Here is a 14,708-nt window from a genome sequence, read left to right on the forward strand (position 1 = left end):
TCTGTATGATGATGATAGTGATCAATTCAATTCAAGAATATGGATCGAATTGGGGGAATTTTGGAGATGTTTAGGGTTAGGGTTTTTATTCTCTGAGAGAATAGAGAGGAAGATGACTGAAGGAAAAATCTAAGTTATTTCTCGTTTTTTTCTTCTACTTTGTTAAGTGTTTTTTTCGGTTTCGGATCGGGGTGCCCTTAGTAGAAATGTGATGACTCTCTCATCGGGATCTGGGTTGCACGGACGCTCCGTTTTTTGAGTCGTGTCCACGTCCGACGCACCAATATGCGCGTCCAACGCGCGACTTGTTTGGACGCACCGATATTTCGGGCTTAAAGCATTTTTTTTCTCATTTTCATTTAAACTTCTTCCTTTATTTTTACTATTATTGACTAAATAAAGAAAGACAAACATTTAGATCAATCATTTAAGTTTATCAGGGTTTTCTAATTGGAAATGACATCCCATGTAACCTTGGTTGGGCATGTGTTGTTCTAAGAATGCATTTTGATTGTGCCATGTGTTTAATAGTGATTGATTGCTTGACCTTCGGCGTGTATAAACAAACGATCTCTCCTTTTCTTTTGAAATTTATACACCATTATTTTCTAATTTTTAGGATCGAAACACTTGATTTTGCTGTATAAATACATAATTGTGTATATATATAATATATAAATAAAATATGTATATACGTGTCCGCGTCCTAGTTTTTTGAGAATTTAGTAGTGTCCGCATCCGCGTCTGTGCAACCCAGATCGGGATGCTTCTAGAACATCATTTGATAGAAGGCATATTCTACGTGTTTTTTTTTTGGTTTCTTTTCAATGGGTTAAAACAGTGGTTAGTTAGTGGTCAATAGGGCAATTCCTATGGTAATGTACAAATCCAATTTTTTGTTGAGCCAGGTGGATGGCCAAACAGGTTTCTCCAATTGATCATCAAGCGTCAGGACTAGGGACATTCGCTCGTGTGTGTATCTCAAACTCGGCGTTGAAACCACAACCGCGGGTGTTTGATACATCGCGGCGTTCATTCTTCGCAAGCTGGCGTTTGAAGCAAAAACGCCGACGGGTAGTTTTTTGAAAATTCAAAATTTACTTTTTACCTCTATAAATTAGCATCATCTTCAAACAATTCACCCACACCAAAATTCACTTCTTTTGAATTTTCTCTTCTAAATCTATTTCAATCTTTTAGTTTATTGTTGGTGAAATGGCCGAAAAGGCAGTCACATTTCTTTGCAATGCAAAACTTGAAGCTGGTGTATCCAAGATATGTGGGAGTTTTAAAAAGATTGAAAATTGTAAGAGGGAAGTGCAAGTTTTTGAAGTTGCTCCAAGAAAATATTTCACTAAAAGGCAAAGAAGAGCTTCAGTTTTGAAAGATAACAACAAAAAAATTCAAAAACAAAGGCGAAATTGTCAGAGAGCACGTTGAATGGAAGATACGTCAAATGAAGATAAACAGGAGGCCAAAGCTTGTACTTGATTTTTATTGAAGTTGTTTAGTACTTTTCATTATTGTCTAAGTTTATATCTTGTAAAAAATTGGCAGCAATATCAATGAATGAAAAATATTTAGATTTTAAAACAGATTTCCACTTCAGATTAAGCTATATTTATTACTCCCTTCGTCCCACTATTAATCGACCTAGTAGTACAATTTAGAAATGATTTATCTCTCAAACTATACCAGGGATATTCGTAAATTTTATATAATTGAAAAGCATTTTAAAACACCTACATAACGAATATAAACATGAGTATCAAATGATATAAAATCAACTAGTAATGGGACAAAATCTAAAAATAAATAGGTCAACTAATAGTGGGACGGAGGGAGTACAATTTAAACTTGCAAATTACATGAAACTACATTTTAATAAACCACAACAATAACATCAAACTACATCAAATCCAGCGACATTATCTCTGTAAAGTTCATAGCATTCAAAATGCTTAAACTCTCTTTCGGTTTCTTCAGTAAACTTGGTGTGAGCGATAGTTTTCTGTAAAACAGATAAACAACAAGTTCAGATATTTGTGATGCAGTTGATCATTGAGGACAAATGTAAGATACTCACCAGTTCTTTATTGGATAATCCAGAATTGCTACGGTGAACCATCCACAAAACTTCTGTATAATATTTGACTTCCTTAGTGATGAATGCAATTCTTAGTTCTAGGTTCCTACTGTTTCTTATGGTTTCGTTCCGCGATGCTAAAAATGTCCCAATACTCTTTACCAGAAATAATCATCGTTCATTGGTCTCATCATACGATGTAACCAACATCGAACAAGAGTAACATCTTCTTCCACTGTAAAGACCGGGAGAGGCATTCGAGTGCAGTACAAATGTGCTTGAGATGAACCATCTTTTAGAATTCTAAAACACGCTTCATAACGAAAAGGTTTATTGTGAGCTTCCTCCCAATTATCAAGAGTTGTTTGGATGACTTCATCTTTAGTTACACCGATGAAATTTTATCAATCAATTTCCATTACCAGAGCAAGAAATGGCTGGACTGCAAGCCTAATAGATTGAAAACGAGCATGCAATCGACGAGCATCTCGGTTTTCCGTGTTCCTGTCAGTGAGACGGACACTGTAAAAACGTGCTCCCCAAAAGAACCGTCTTGAAATCCCGTACCAACGATTACCCAATGAAAAAAAAATGCTTTGCATATAGTTATATCATCTTCTTCAGTAAACTTGGGACCACGATTTCTAACATACATTTCTACAGAGTGAGAGATATTAAGATATTTTGAAAGAAATAAGAAGAAGAAAATGTGAATTTGGAGATGGGAAGAATGGAATTTATATGGGGAGAAAGAAAATCGAGTCGTTGGAAATGTATCCATTGGCGTTTGTAGTAAAACCGCGCTTCTTTATTACAACTGCCCGTTTGAATTACCATTGGAGTTGGCGTTTGTAGTGAAACCGCGCTGATTTACTAAAACCGCCCGTTTGAATTACCAACGCCTATCTTTTTGTTCTAAAAACAACACTAAGTTTTATTCTCAACCAAACCAACAGATTTCTTTCTTAAGCCAACACATCCACCATGTTTTCTAAAGGCAAAGCGAAGCAAATATTATGTGTCGAAGAAAAAGAGGTTTGTCCATTATGTTTCATGGATAACCACAGTCTTATGCAATTACCTTGGACGTATTCAAAGTGTCCGCAGGAAGGTTGTTAACGCATCATAATGGTGATTGAATCACAACCGGAAAAGCTCAGGTATTTGCAATCTCAAGATCCCAATTGTCAAGAGGAACCACATATGCTAGATAATGCTATGAAGATTAACGAAGAAGAAGAAGAAAAGATTGCAACACTCTGCAAAAACCTCAAACATAAAGCCAAATTTAAGAGAAGTTATCACACTACAAGCATTGTGGATATGGAGATCATGAATACAAACATTGTCCACAGAGAATCAATGGATACTCAAAGCCCGATTGCAAGAATTTTATGCATTTGTGCATTTCTTCTGAAGAAGAAACATATGAAAGGCATTTCTGGAAATGTCCTAGGTGTTTTCTGGTGGAGTGGGTTGATTGAAGTTGAAGGAAAAATCAATTCACTATGGTATTATGTTATTAGTTTGATGTTTATTTTGTGTTATTACGATTATCTAAAACCAGACATGTGGATGGATGTCTTTACATTTGCACCATCAATATCATACCTAATTTAAAATTTTCTTGGATTAAACATTGCACCATCAATATCATAAATAAAAAAATACTGCATTGAACAACCACGTCATACATGAGAATAAAATAAATACATTAGATTAAAACAACTACTATATAGGCGTCAATTCTCTTCGGGTGGTGGAATTCCTAGGGTGTAAGGATTGTATTAATTTGTTGAGCACCCTAAGAATGTTGAAACAAACATGGAAGTCGAAAGGATGTCCGTCGTGAGATACTTCTCACATCGCTAGAGTTCTGGGTTCCACTTCATGTACAACTTCATCGTTGAGCTTATTTATGTGATTCTCCATTAGTACAACGATGAATTCCGATACATTTAGGCTAATTGAACTAAAACGATGGGACAATAAGTGAGGATCACGCTCGTTAATGTTCCATGTTTCAGCGACGAATATTTTATAAAATTTCTCCCAGAAACATAACGTCAATTCGGCTACATTCCTAATCTTGTGTGTGAAAAACAAAGGCTCTACAAATAGCTAAATCCTCTTGTTGAGTGAATCTAACACCATGAACTCTGGAAAGCATTTTAGTAGATGATTTGAGAGTGCAAATGTGTAGAATGTGTGAATTTAGATTTGAAATGAGGAGTATTTATAGAACTCAAAATTATAGACGTTGGATCACAAGATTTTGCAGCCGTACATATTTAGTCGTTGACGGCTTTGGGAAAAACACATAGCTTTAACCAGAGACGCTGGCGTGTGATGGAATAACGGGCGATTTTGTGACAAACGCCAGCGCTTTTGGCTCACATGCTAGCGGCTGTGCCACGATCGCTCGACCTTCCTTCAAGCGCGCGCCTGTTCTTCCATCTCACTCAAATTTGTTGGTTTGTTTATCCGTTTTTCATGTTTGTTGAGTCCGTAGTGGGATCAAAATGAACAAATCTTTGATTTGTTGAGTCCACATGAACTGCTCTAAGTATTACGAATATTTATCATTTATAAGGTCTTGGGATCGAACCCCTCAGGTCACTTAATGGATCTATACATTCTACGTCGATATGAGAATCACCCTCATGCAAATGATTAATATACTAGGATCAAATGGGAGGAAGACACATAAAACATTTTTAAAAAGTGCTTTTGCAGTTCTGCTGCACATCCAACAACAATTCGGGGTAGATTTTTATACTAGGCTGGCAAATGCAGCATATTTTTTAATTGAAAGATAGAAATTTATAGATTAGGGATAATGTATAGAAACACAAAATGGTAGAGATAAAGCAAAGCAATCAGTGAAATACAAGGTCCTAAATATGAAAAGAATTCGAAAATCTAGTGCTGAAAAAAGGGTGAAGAGAAACCAACCTCTCTCTATCTCTATTTTGATAAGAGAAACCAAAATACCGTAACGTTGTTTGATCAGATCGTCTCCCATGGGGAGCAATTTTGAGAAAACCTTCTCAAATCCTTCTTTCTTCCTTCATCTCTGTTGTTTAATCAATATTTAGGGTTTCTTTTTTCCTGTTTTTAGTTTTAAAATTTCAAAAAGTGGGTTTGTTGATTTCTTTTCCTATTTTGTTTTGAGGTTTTGATTCAGGGAGATGTTAGATCTTCCTTGCTTATATGGAAAATATCTTTTGTCTCTAAGATTCATCCGATCATCTACAAACCCAATTTTTTTCGGCAATAATTTTCTCTTCCTCTTCAACAATCAAAAAATCTGTAGCATCAACAACATCTTCTCTAATCTTGAAAATTGCAGAAGCAAGAACAACAACTACTAAGCAGCAATAAAAATCACGAAAGCAGCAACAACAATCACATAAACAACAACATCAATCGCAGATTCAAATCCAAGATCAAGCAAGATTAAATCTCTAATGAGTAAACATGTTTATGATTCTTTTCAGCTACTTTTTACTTATAATGGATTATTGTATGGTCATGCCTTTCTTGGGTTTTGCAGGTGTGTTAGTAGTTTTGAAAGTAGTCAGTTCTTTTAGATTTCTGTCTTGTAACTACCTGACCAGTAAAGGTTTGCTTTATATGAAAGAAATTAGTTATTTTCCACACGATAAAAACCTCGAGAGACGGATGAATCAAGTTTTCCTCCTAACTCCCCTGCTTTTTGCAGGTTTATTAATTAGTTTGAGAGAAAATATCTCATCCCAAACAATGCCATCTCACTACACCATTTTTAAGGATTAGCAATGGAGCCTGGTTGTTGCTGACTGGGGTCGCAACGACAGATTGACGTTTCAAAACACGGTGTTGCATTTTTTCGCAACGGCATAAGCTCCGTTGCGACTCTTGGTCAGCAACGGAGATTCACAATGTACTGTGCCGTTGCGACCCTGTTTGTTTGGAACCAAAGTTTTCCGTTGCTAAGGTGTTTCTAATTACAGGAATACCCCTACCCGGAACTAAAATGTTATTGGTTCTGGTTCTAATTTACTGGTTCTGGTTCTAAGTTAGCAAAAGATTAAAGACGTTGCTAATATTTTGCAACATAAAAAAAAAGGTTAAGTCTTCATTGACCTGGTCAAAATCCATTTCCCCCCACATTCCCCCTGCAGTTACCCAGTTCCCCACATTCATCATTTCCACAGATATACATTCATTCATTCAACATACAAAACTGTATCAAATTATGAAAATGGATTCTTCAATTGATTTTAACAAAAAGTATGAGTATTTGATACAAATGTGTTCTAAGTATCACAACAAACTAGTGTACACATTAAAACATACTTGGTTCCTAAGTTCAGTTCATGTAAAGTTACGAAATTCCTAAGTTCTTCTAACTTAAATCACTATAAAGAGATACTACATAAACTTACAAATCTTGCAGCTGCTAAGGGACCTAATGGATGCTGCTTTGCTGCTTTGTTCTCCAACCTTTCTGATCTCATGAGCATCATTCAATTAACCTGCGAACAAAGCATCACAAATTTTTCTAATCAGATATCCAGTATGCTTATAAAGATTGAGTCGAAGACTAATAGGCTATATAATCAAATCAAAAGAACCCACATACTTCACACTAACAAATAGCTTATGCAAGAGATTGAAAGTATCAAACTACACTCAATGAAACATGTATGCCTAGTTTTCCTAAAACCCACAAACATCCCTATCACTACTTATATGGTTATGTTACTCTTGCTATCAATAGACATATGGTGCAAGTCCATACAACAAGCTTAATGTCCTACCTGGTAGCGAGTTCAATTTCTGTTGAGCTGAATTTTCCCTGGTATATTCAAGAGATGTCAGTTGATTGCTTCAGCTTTAGCAATGCGCATTTCAATTTTAGTTGACATGGCTTCATATCTGCACATTTCAGGCTTAATCTGCATGCCACGAACTGAAATCAAATTCAAATAAAACTCCAAAACTAAATTCATTCTTTATGCAAGTACGAAATAGAAAACTTCATTCTTTATCAAATAAAATTCCAAAACTAGCAGCAATATACCTTCCCAGATAAGCGGGTGGTTGGAAAAAAAATTCATTTTGCCCTGGGGATGCTAATGGTAACACTTAGCTGCAAATGAAAACATAAGAAAGATTCATTAAATCCATGGAACTATCTTTACCAATTAACAATCAATGCACATTATTAGTCAAGAGCTTATCTTTAAGAGCTTTGAGAGATGGTTCCAGGTCTGACAAAAGTGTGAACTACACAAATGGAACAAAAAATACATACAAGTTAAGACAACTGTTATGAAAACCCACCAGACCCAATGGCTTAATGAATAAGATGCAAATGATATTGTTCCAAATATTACAACAAAGACTTACCGGAGTAAGGTCACCAACAACATAGTCCGTAGCAACATAATGAACAACATAGTACCTCAAAAGTGATTATATAAAAAAAAATTAATATCCATAAGTTTGTACTCAATATGATAAGCATAAGCAAAGGAAGTATACTTACCAGGGATTGATATTCCCCCGGGTGGCTACTACCGCTTCAATTTGACCTGCACTGCAATCAGCTGCGCAACAAAATACTACAGAACCCAAACCACAAACATCCATAAAGAAAAACTGATTATATATATTAATATTGCCGATTCACATAGATACATTCTGATTCAAAGTTTTTAAGCACAACTGCCTGAGAGTCTTACTTATGCACAATTGCATAAGAATCTGCCTGAGATTCTTCCTTATGCACAACTGCATAAGAATTTACATGCTAAGCATATGTACAAAAGTGTTCCAAAAAAAGCAAAAAAAACAGCACAACTGCCTGAGAGTCTTCATTATGCACAACTGCATAAGAATCTACATGTTAGCATGCACATCTACAAAAGTGTGAACATATATAAGAAAGAAAAGATAAAGCCATATGTGTTTGTTAATGAAGTGATTATCGAGCATGTGCTTAGCATTTGTATTATTAGGTGATTTCATTTGTTGTAACTCAAGAGCTGTTAGTCTGCTTAGTTTCAAGTTTACTAAAGTTTCTCTATTATCTCTTTGAAAGCTTGGGACTCACATGAACTAACCATTCTTGGAGAGAATTATCTATCTAATGATCTCTTTAATGATGTTGTTGAGGATGTAATCTCTCAGTAAGGTGTTTTACCTTACTTTTTTCCTATAAAAAAATTGTGAACACAATTTGTAAAATTTAAATGCATTATTTTGCACAGAGCAACAGTCCATGTAAGCTCCAAAGGGTAAAGATCTCTTGGAAATGCGTCACTGAGCATACCCACCTAAATTTTTCGATACCGACTTGTTTACTTCCCTGGATGACTGGGTCCCTTGATGGTGCCACCGATATTTTTTTTAAAGGAAACAACTTGATTTCATTAATATTGTAAAATTAAATACATCAATTCCAGATACATCAAAGATGAGAACAATAAAAAATTACATATATCTTGTTTCATAGATGAAATTGATATTTGAAACATAGCATGTGAAATAAATTACTGCCATCTGAATTTATCTTCTACATTAAGAGTGAAATGTCCCATAGGGGAGTAATCTTCCCAATTCAATTTTTCTTCTCCTGTAAGAGTAAATTGTCCCAGAAAGGAGTAATATGCCCGATTCATCGTTACCACTATCACTTCTTGTAGCCACATATCTTCAAAAACTTGTAGAATCATGACCACTTCCTGAAAAATCATTCACGATGATATATTTGTGATGAAAGCATCCAATGGAAACACCGTTACGATTATAATAATCTTCTTCTAACTGGTAAAGATAAACAATTAGAACTGAAGTCAATTCACTACAAAATACAAATAAAATGAACATATATATACAAACCCTAAAATCATTTTAAAGAAAACGATGATTTTTATTTAATAATACTACTAACTAATACTTGTAACCAAATCAATCAGAAAGATCGCAAAAAACCAGATCAAATCTGATAGATTTGGATCATCTATCTTACAAAAACAAATGGCTTTTACCTGATCTGATGGCTCTAAATGGGTGTTTTAAGTCGATCGACGGCTACTACTGCTCCCAAAGTGCATTGAAATGCCAAAGATAAATCTCGGCTGAAAATGCACCCCTGTTTTAAGCCATCATCTAACGATCTTAAACCTCCTCATTCAATGGCATTAATATCACTATTATTTCCCATTCATAGCCAACGACTTGGATGGGGGCGTTTTCTCCTTCAATTCTTCCCTGAAATGGCGTTATCAAATGTTTATTCTTCTTCCGTTACAGTTACACCTTAAATGATATTAACATCCGCAATCAATTGCATGGCAGTAGTTCGAAAGGATGTTTTACCATATAAAAAAATCAAATCTCTTGCAAGGATTGGTATGTTTCTGAGTTTCTCAAAGCTTAATTTGTCAAAGTCCTGCTGTGATAATCCCCAAGAAAGGTAACTCTTCTTCTTATCTACTATTTTGTCTTTTGATATGCCATTATGTTTCTCATAATTTCTTTTTAACCTAATTTTGATTCATGGTAATTGTTTTTTTTTTTTTTTGCCCTAATTCAATTTCTTAGTGGCAATTTTTTAAATAAATTTTGTAGGTTTCATGTGGCTTGAAAAGATGCGGGTATCTATTCCATCCTATGAATATTGTGAAGCATTAGGTACTGGATTGAGCAGAAAAAAAAAGTTCCAAGCAATGGGTTTCGACTCAACAGATGTTCATGTAAATTTCTGATTTTTATATATTTTCCCTGATTGTTTTAAGTTGAATAGTTCATGTAAACTTATCTCTTTCCTATGACTCTAAGTCTAAAGATTCACTGGCAATAATAAAATTTCCCACTTTTATCATAATCTTAGTTTGATATTTTATCAAAAACCTTTGTTTCTGTAAGAGTTTGTAATATTTGATGACGTAAAGTTCATTTTACAGGTTGAGCCATGTCCATGGCCAATGTAATTGTTTGGGGTACAACCTTGGTTGGAGAAGATTCTTCAACTCTATTAAAAATGAAGAAGAACTTTATCCGCAATCACAAATGCTGCTCCATCCTTCAATTGATCACTACTTTTTTTGATGCACTGTTTTTTTTTTTGGTTTAGCACGTGAATCTCAAGCTATGCTAATTTGTAAGTTGAAATCCTTTTTTTCTTCGCAATGCGTAGGTTTTACAAGGCCAATTTATCAATTATTAATTGAATTCAATTTTAGGTTTTTACTTTTTAAGAAAACATGGAAAAGAGGAAGCAAAAGCCTTTGTGGTGTCCGTGGATGGAAGTTGAATGAAGTTCAGTGTCCTTCACTTAATAACTATAACATTTTCATTAACAATTTATTTGTTGGATTAGCCAGAAAAAGAGGCAAAAAGTACAGAGCGCCTCAAAAGAAGGCTCACAAATCCCAGGTCTGTAATTTCGTTAAGTTTTTCTCCGTCATTCCTTTAATCCTTTTATCAATTTGAGTTTTGCTTCCCATTTAGTGGGTGTTTTTACTTTTTAAGAAAACATGGAAAAGAGGACGTAAAAGCCTTTGTGGTGTCCGTGGATGGAAGTTGAATGAAGTTCAGTGTCCTTCACTTAATAACTATAACATTTTCATTAACAATTTATTTGTTGGATTAGCCGGAGAAAGAGGCAAAAAGTACAGAGCGCCTCAAAAGGAGGCTCACAAATCCCAGGTCTGTAATTTCGTTAAGTTTTTCTCCGTCATTCCTTTAATCCTTTTATCAATTTGAGTTTTGCTTCCCATTTAGTTGTATATCTGTTTCTACTTAGCACTTGCTTTGGTAGTTTACATTGATTTGAAATAACTCACTGCTCATAAGGAAAGTTTTGTTTGCGAAAACTGCTTATTTTTGTAATTTTCATGTGTTTTCTTTTCTTATTAGCGTCAAGCTTCCCACAGGCTACTCTATTAAGGCAACAAAGCCCAATCAAACAAGTTTTAAAATTTTTCATGGCGTCTTTATCTGATTTGTTAGCATTGTAGGTGCTCTAAAACTCAGTATGCCTGTACAATATTTCGTTGTAACTCTATACAATCTTATTTTGCTTGCATAGTAAATTAAAATGATGGTTTTTGTGGACACATGTGAACCACTTTTTTTCATAATCCCATGAAAGTTTTACTGATGTTGTTGCATGTTCGTCATTGATGGATGTTCGTCAAGGAAATCAAGTTTTTTATTAGACAGAAAGAGTACTTGCAAATTACACCATACCCAGCTTTCCAAAGGCGATGTGCACGTCGTCAAACCATGACCTTCAAAAACAAGAGAGCTGCATAATGTGAGAATTGGGAGGTCAATCGGATATATGAAATTTTGGTTTCGTGCCCCACGCTCAGCTACAAAACATGGTAGTGTACTTTTTTTATGTTCTTTTACATTCTTTTACTGTTATCCATATCACATTTCTTACGTGTCTGCTTTTTGTGACAGGCTTATGCTTTGGGATTTGATATACACAGCCGACAACACTACTTGAATCCATTGAATTGCGGCGAGGATTAAATGCAAAGACTGAAAACATGGACCAGGATCCTATTGAAATGAGCCGTAAGTAAAAAGCAGTCGGACGACAAGTGAGACCCGATCTATACAAATTAGGATCTTGAAGTTTTCTTTTCATGTCATCGTTAAAATGATCATGTCCGAACACGACTTTTCTCTTCAACTGTGTTTTTATATATCTTTGTTGTTGCATATGGTGGCGCTCATATTATTGAAGTCTTTGTACCTAATCAAAATAATTAGGCCGGTGGAATGTTTATGTGCAGGATTACGAATGTTATTGGACATGATAGTGATCGAGAAATTGGCACGGTGAAGCAAAATATAAAGAAGAAAAGAGCGCAAAAAAGAGTGTTGAGACTGTAATTGACGAAGGAGAAAAGGCTGCCTGACCTGCCTGACAAACCGTCACGAAAAGAAGAGAAAGAGAACGCAAACAAGTAACTGACACTCGGTAAATAACGGTAGCAATATGATTTATTGTACCTTTAGTCGTTATTAGGCAATTTTGCTAGAAATGCCCTCCTGCAGTATTTTTTTGTATGTCCATTGGAGAATAAAGCAGTTTGTATTGCTCTCTGGGTTTGAACCATAATTGAAGCAAAGGAGTCTATAAAAGTCGTTTTTGCTTTTTGTGAATCAATTCGTCTTCATCTCCGATGGATTCAGACGGAAGACAAAGTAATTTGGGCTGGAAAAATATTTTCCTAGCGTATGTCCATTGGCCAAAACATCTTCCTTTGTTGTACTGCTAATGTTATATCATAACTTTGATGATTACTTTGTGGCTGACATAAACTAGGATTAGTCTATTTGCTTAGCCATCTTTTTACACTTGCAGGTAGGCGTTAGCAACACAAAGACAGTTAACTCCGCCACAATAAATGAATGAGTTGCGCATTATTTGTTGCACTTTTTGTTCTCAACACTATTGCAATTTGCAAGTCTTCCCGAGACGGAAGAGTCCATCTTCCACGCTAAAATTAACGTGATGACTGCTGGTGCAACACCACTTCCTCTTGTTCTATCAACAATTGTCGGATACCAATTTGGCGCCAGAGTGGCTAACAGAATTAAAGAAGGGGAAAATCATGATTTGCTGATTAAGACTTTAACGACTTCATTTTTAACCTAAAAAAAGGTTAGTAGTTAGATATGAGTAGGAAAACTTATACTGGTTATTGGATTTTTCACTTTAAAATTAACAAATGCATGTACATGAACGATCTCAATACATGGGCAGTAGGAAAACTTTCACCTTATTGTCTTATAGATGAATATTCATAACATTTACATGTCGAATAAGTTTTCTAACTGGTCATACTCTTTAAGTGAAGAAAAACCATCCTTCCAAGCAAACTGGTATTGATCATTTTCATGGACACTCAAATTCCATCAAGGAAAACATGAACCCAAGTCATATAGAATATCGTGGATCAAATTGGGTGTGCTTTTGATGCATGTCCAACAGTTTTTCTGAAACTCAACCAGACTCGGTTGATATAAGCATTAATGTGTACCGATTGTTGTTGATGTTCATCAAACACGAAGAACATTTCCCAGAATCGGTGCATAGGGTATACACACATCAACCGGTTTTGGGTTGATGTTCTTTGTGTTTGATTAACATCAACACAGTCCGTATATACGTTAATGCATATATTAGCCCATTCATTTACCATGTTTGAATTTTAGCACAAACCCCAAAGAGTTAAATTATAGATCATAAAATTACGAGTTAAACGAAAAAAGAATGAGGTCATTTCGACATTGGACAAACGAGTTATGAGAAAAACAGTTGAAGAAATGCCTAGATTTACAATCGGTTGATAAAGGCATATAGCCGATTCTGGCATAAAATTTTTTTTACAGAAAAACTGTTGAATTTTAATTTTTTTACAATCGGTACACCGAAGGAATTATATCTACCAATTGTGGACATATTTTTATGTAAAAAATTATTATTTTGAGTTGTTTTTACAATTAGGCACTTGTGGAGGATTGTATCAACCGTATGTGATCACTCGATCTACGAGTGCATGAAATCCACTGATTCCGGGTTGATGTTTTTACAAAAAAATCAAAAAAAATTCATGTTTGGATGATGAATTAACATTAGTTAATTTCTAGGTTAACAAGATTAAACGTCAATTAGTCATCTGAATTAACACTAATTAATCAGGAATAAATTATCCATTAGAAAAAAAGATATATATACGGGGTTTTTGATTTTACTTCATAATGACCCGTTTTTATCTTCTGTGGTGGGCCTCAAGTAATTTTTATAGGTCTCAAACTAGCCAGGATATCTTGGCTTGTAATATTTACACGACTCCGCAAAAGTCTTGGTTCCTAACAATGCATAAAAGTCTAAACAAATTGGATACTTCCGATTCTAATATTTATGGAGTCTTATATCAATGAAAATACCTTGAAAATTAAGAATCCAAGTAAATCTAAATCGAATACTATGAAAATTTTGGAAATCTTGATTATCAAAATAATTCCTGATTTAGTACACCCCTGTTAACAATAATGGAAACCAAAAGTGGAGAATTTAGAAAGAGGGCAAAGATCCCAAATTAAGAAACACCACTCATCTTTGATGAGTTGGGGCTCTTATCTTTCAGCGTTGCTTGTTTGTTTGTGTTGTGCATGGAGTTGTTGTTTCTCTTCTATTGGTATTTGGAGTTGGCCTTATCTTCCTTACCTTTGTTGTTATGTTTTTCTTTTTTTTGTCTTAGAGTTGGTTTATGTTTGTTTCTCGTTTTTTTTCCTTCCTGAATGTCAATAATGCGTTGGTTTATGTTTATTTCTCGTTTTTTTTTCCTTCATGAATTTTAATAGCGCGTTTGAATACCAGAATCAGAACTACTTTTTCTTCTCCTGGAGTAGAAGTCAGAAACAGAAGTCTACTTCTAGAAGTTTTAAAATTTTCTACCTAAATAAACTTTTTGCTTTTTGACTTCTAAAAGTCAAAATGTAACTTTTACATCCAAGCACGCTACAAGTTTTTTTTTGGATTGGAGTGCTCTCAGTAAAACATGTGATGATCTTCTCATCCGGGTGCCTTAAGTAAAATACA

The 14,708-nt window shown here is 34.8% G+C and overlaps 1 long non-coding RNA gene across 1 annotated transcript; it reads left to right on the forward strand.

Moving 5' to 3' along the window:
* Window positions 1–9,336: 9,336 nt before the first annotated feature.
* Window positions 9,337–12,339, forward strand: LOC113317101. Its single transcript, XR_003343241.1, has 7 exons — window positions 9,337–9,554; window positions 9,710–9,834; window positions 10,045–10,241; window positions 10,324–10,789; window positions 11,282–11,469; window positions 11,552–11,668; window positions 11,890–12,339. It is a non-coding gene; the product is annotated as an uncharacterized LOC113317101 (long non-coding RNA).
* Window positions 12,340–14,708: the final 2,369 nt, after the last annotated feature.

Source organism: Papaver somniferum, chromosome 10 (genome assembly GCF_003573695.1).
Source record: "Papaver somniferum cultivar HN1 chromosome 10, ASM357369v1, whole genome shotgun sequence".
In the NCBI taxonomy this organism is placed as follows: domain Eukaryota; kingdom Viridiplantae; phylum Streptophyta; class Magnoliopsida; order Ranunculales; family Papaveraceae; genus Papaver; species Papaver somniferum.